The sequence below is a fragment of the Trachypithecus francoisi genome, unplaced genomic scaffold (assembly GCF_009764315.1).
Source record: "Trachypithecus francoisi isolate TF-2019V2 unplaced genomic scaffold, Tfra_2.0 Lachesis_group3, whole genome shotgun sequence".
Taxonomy (NCBI): Eukaryota; Metazoa; Chordata; class Mammalia; order Primates; family Cercopithecidae; genus Trachypithecus; species Trachypithecus francoisi.
Window position 1 is genome coordinate 95,141,869 of NW_022681468.1, and position 5,148 is coordinate 95,147,016.

General features: G+C 47.4%; 1 pseudogene across 1 annotated transcript; it reads left to right on the top strand.

The window, feature by feature from the left end:
• The first annotated feature begins 2,384 nt into the window (after positions 1 to 2,384).
• On the top strand, positions 2,385 to 4,900 carry LOC117070166 (annotated as a pseudogene). The gene has a single exon (XR_004431812.1). The product of XR_004431812.1 is annotated as a transmembrane protein 214-like (transcript).
• Positions 4,901 to 5,148: the final 248 nt, after the last annotated feature.

Sequence of the window (5,148 nt, forward strand, 5' to 3'; positions counted from 1 at the left end):
ATTACTAGATCTAGGAAAATGTAGCTTAAAAATGAAGTTGAAATAAAGACATTTTCAGACAAACAATAATATAAGACTGCAGCAGACTGTACTAGACAATTAAGAGAGGAGCCTCTGACAGTAATAAAAGGTAATCCTGTTGAAAGACATGGGGTGATGGAAGAGGTAAAGAGCAAAGGAAGATAAATTGGGATGGGAGTAATTCCAAATGCAAATCAAACAATAATGCTTTAGTTATATATGATTTTCTTTTCTATTTCTCTGATTACTAATAAGAATGAACATTTTGTTTCCCTGTGTTCATCACCATTCACGACACTCTTTTGAGAAAGGCCTGCTCCTCACCTTTGCCTTCTTTTCTATTTGTTCACTTTGTCTTCTTGTGATTTATTTGTTATTTATTTCATATATCATTTTTACTTATTTTTGCTGTGTTTTGACCTTAAAAGTTTTTATTTTTTATGAAGTTAAATGTATCAGTTTCCCTTTATAGATATAACTTTTACTTCAATGTTTAAGAAAACTTTTATATCTCAAGACTAAAAAGTAAAACTCAGTGACGGTTTGATTTGCAACATTAGAAAGGAGGGGTTGGAGATGGATTCTCAGCTGACAGCTTGTATAAGTGGATGGATGGTAAATCTACCTACTGAGAAAAAGGACACTACAAGAGTACTAGGTTTTAGGGAAGGGGAGGAAGATGACAAATTTATTCTTGGCCACATTCAGTTTGAAACGCCTTTGAGTCTTCTATGATTAATATATCAAGAGGGAAAATGGTTACATGTATCTGGTGCCCCTAAGAGGTTTCAGAGATGGAGATGTTATTTATTAATTATTTGTATGACAGGGGAAAATTAAAGCCATGAGTGTAAATGAGCTCACCTAAAATGAGCGGAACAGTGGTTCTTAACTAAGGGTGATTCAAATGTCCCGTGGAACATTTGACAATGTGTGTAGACATTATTTTGTTGTCACAATTTGGAGGAGTGAGAGGGGAGTGTCTCTATCAGATAGAGGTCAGGGGTTCTGCTAAACAACCTACAATGCACAGGACAGCTACCATCATGAACCCCACTTCATAACAAGAAATTGTCCATTCCACAGCATCGGTAGTACCACAGCTGAAAAAGAGAGAACTCAAGAATCACCTGGGTGTTAGGTTTCTGTGCTCCAGGTTGGCTAACTGAGAGGTGAGAGAGCAGAGAGAAGAAGGCACAGGCCGTGTTTTGAGCAGCATTTGGTGGCTGTGTAGAAGAGGGCAAATTTTCAAATGACATTGAGGAGGAGCAATTACTAATTTAGGAGGAAAACCAGGAGTGTTAAGTCATGGAAACCAGAAACCAAAGAGAGAAAGTGATCAGGGATGTCAAATTCTAGTGAATTTAATCAAGTTAGGAATAAAAAGTATCAATCAGACAGAGGTTGTGTAAATGCAGGTTTTGATGACCTTTCCAAGAGCTGTTTCAGTGGAGTGATAAGGGCAAGAAGGGAGCAAAGTCAGATGAGAAGGTATTGAGGATTGAGTGGGAGATACAGAAATGAAATTAGCAAGAATAAATAGCTCTTTCAAGATATTTGGCTGCGAATGAAAGAAGAAACAGAGGTGTGAAGTGGAGTGAGATTTTTCTTTTCTTTCTTTTTTTTTTTCTGAGGAGAGATTTAAGAATACTTAAAAGCCAGTGGACAAAAATAACAAATGTTGGCAAGGATGCAGAGAAAAGGGCACTCTTGTACACTGTTGGTGGTAATATAAATCAGTACAGCCATTGGAAAACCGTATAGAGTTTCTTCAAGAAATGAAAAAATAGAACTACCACAAAATGCAGTAATCCCATCACTGGGAATTCATCCAAAGGAAAGGAAATCAGTATATCACAGGATGTCTGCACTTCCATGTTTATTGCAGCTCTATTTGCAATAGTCAAGATAGGGAATCAGCCTGTGTCCATCCACGGATGAACAGATAAAGAAAATGTGATTTGTACGCACAATGCAATACTATTCATCCATTAAAAAGACTAAATCTTGTTATTTGCAGCGACATAGATGGAACTGGAGGTTACTATGTTAAGTGAAATAAGCCAGGCACAGAAAGCCAAATATCACATGTCCTTACTCATAATGTGGGAGCTAAAAAGTTGATCTCATGGAGGTAGAGAGGAAAACGATGGTTAACAGAGCCTGTGGTAGGAGAGATGGATGTGGCGAGAGGGATGAAGCAAGGTTTGTTAATGGGTACAAAAATACAATTTGATGCAAGGGGTAAGTTCTAGTATTCAATAGCACAGTAGAGTGACTCTAGTTAACAATATATTTTATATTTTAAAATAGCTAGAAGGGGGAAAGCCGGGGAAGAGGCCCAGGTGGGAGGGCTCCGAGCCATGGCGGCCAAGACCGCAGGCGTGGGGCGCTGGTAGGTGGTGAAGAAGGGCCGGCGGCCTGGGGTCGGCGCCAGCGGCAGAGGCGGCGAGAACCGCCCGGCGCTCGGGGAAGCAAACGGAGTGTGGAAATACGACCTGACTCCTCCAATCCACACCACCCTTTATGAGCGAGGCTTTGAGAATATCATGAAGCAGCAGATTAAGGAGCAGGTCCCACCCCCTGCTGTGGAGCCTAAGAAACCAGGGAACAAGAAGTAGCCAAAGAAGGTGGCAACTCTTCCCAACCAAAACCAGAAGCAGGGCCGCTTCTGCAGCCTGGAGGAAGCACTGAGAGCTCTGGATGTGGCAGCCCTGCAGAAGGAACTGGACAAGAGTCAGAGCATGTTCTCTGGAAACCCATCCATATGGTTGAAGGACCTGGCCAGCTCTCTCAACTACAAGCTACAAGCTCCTCTAAGTGAACCCACGCTGAGCCAGCATACTCATGATTATCCCTACAGCCTGGTGAGCCGGGAGCTGCGTGGGATCATCCAAGGGCTGCTGGCGAAGGCAGCAGGGTCACTGGAGCTCTTTTTTGACCACTGTCTGTTCACCATGCTGCAAGAGCTGGATAAGACACCAGGGGAGTCACTACATGGTTACCGCATCTGTATCCAGGCCATCCTGCAAGACAAGCCCAAGATTGCCACCGCAAACCTAGGCAAGTTCCTGGAACTACTGAGGTCCCACCAGAGCCGACCAGCAAAGTGTCTGACCATCATGTGGGCCCTGGGTCAAGTGGGTTTTGCCAACCTCACGGAGGGACTGAAAGTGTGGCTGGGGATCATGCTGCCTGTGCTGGGCATCAAGTCTCTGTCTCCCTTTGCCATTACATACCTGGATCGGCTGCTCCTGATGCATCCCAGCCTTACCAAGGGCTTCGGCATGACTGGCCCCAAGGACTTCTTCCCACTTCTAGACTTTGCCTATATGCCGAACAACTCCCTGACACCTAGCCTGCAGGAGCAGCTATGTCAGCTCTACCCCGGACTGAAGGTGCTGGGATTTGGAGCAAAGCCGGATTCCACCCCGCATACCTACTTCCCTTCTTTCCTGTCCAGAGCCACCCCTAGCTGTCCCCCTGAGATGAAGAAAGAGCTCCTGAGCAGTCTGACCGAGTGCCTGACAGTGGACCCCCTCAGCGCCAGTGTCTGGAGGCAGCTGTACCCTAAGCACCTGTCACAGTCCAGCCTGCTGCTGGAGCACTTGCTCAGTTCCTGGGAGCAGATTCCCAAGGAGGTACAGAAGTCTTTGCAAAAAACCATTCAGTCCCTTAAGCTTACCAACCAGGAGCTGCTGAGGAAGGGCAATGGTAACAATCAAGATGTTGTCACCTGTGACATGGCCTGCAAGGGCTTGTTGCAGCAGGCTCAGGGTCCTCGGCTGCCCTGGACGCGCCTCCTCCTGTTGCTGCTGGTCTTCACTGCAGGCTTCCTGTGCCATGACCTCCGGTTACACAGCTCCTTCCAGGCTGCCCTTACTGGCCGGTTGCTTTGAACATCTGGTTTCTTACCTGCCAGCCAACAAGCGTGTGCCAAGCTCTACTCCTACAGACTGCAAGGATACAGCTGACTGGAGAAGACACTGCCTATCTGGGGCTCCCACCTGCTCACTATGGTGCGGCCCAGCTTGCAGCTGGCCTGGGCTCACACCAATGCCATGGTCAGCTTTTTTTCTGCCCACTGTGCCTCTCACCTTGCCTGGTTTGATGACAGCCTCACCAGCCTCTCTCAGAGGCTACAGATCCAGCTCCCTGATTTCCTGAATCAGCTCCTCTGCTATCTGAGAGAGCTGCCCCTGCTTTTCTACCAGAATGTGCTGCTGCCATTGTGGCACCTCTTGCTTGAGACCTTGGCCAGCGCCCACGAGCACTGCCATGAGGCATTGCAGAGGTGAGGTGACCTAGGACTGCATGAAGACACAGCTCAGTGAGGCTGTCCACTGTCCACTGGACCTGGCTCTGCCTACAGACATCACAGTGGCTTTCTTGGACTGGGCACTTGCCCTGATATCCCAGCAGTAGGCCCTGCCTCCCTGGCCACTGATTTCTGCATGGGCAAACCATCCAAGACTGCAGCGGGTAGAAGGTGGCAGTTCTTCATGGGAGTCTTTTTAACTTGGTGCCTGAGTTCTCTCCTAGGCAAGTGGCCAGTTGCCTCCACCTCAGTTCTTCCATTTTTGGTGGGGACAGGGCCCAGCGGCATCTCAGCCTCCTACCCACAATTCCACTGAACACTTTTCTGGCCCTACTGCACATGGCCCCCAGCCTCCATCCTTGCGCTGCCCTTGCCCTCTGCTTTCCACTTCCTTCCATCTCATTTCTAAACCCCAAACAGCTCATCTCTAAAAAGACAGAACTCCCAGCAGGTGGCTTCTGTGTTCTTCTGACAAATGATTCCTGCTTCTCCAGACTTTAGCAGCCTCCTGTTCCCATTCTTGGTCACAGCTCTAGCCACAGCAGAAGGAAAGGTGCTTCCAGAAGGCCCATTGGGAAACAGCAGCCTTACCTCCACCTGAAGCCTAGGTGCGGCTGTCAGTGGATATGGGGGACTACATGGAAATGCCTCTCACTTCAAAATGCCCAACCTGCCCCAAATGCCTCTGAGCCCCTCCCTGTCTTCTCCTTCATAGTCCTACTTCTTCCAACTTTCCATTCCCCATCATGCTGGGGGACTCTGTCACAAGGCTCAGCTTCTCTCCACTGTCCATCCCTCCTATCATCTGT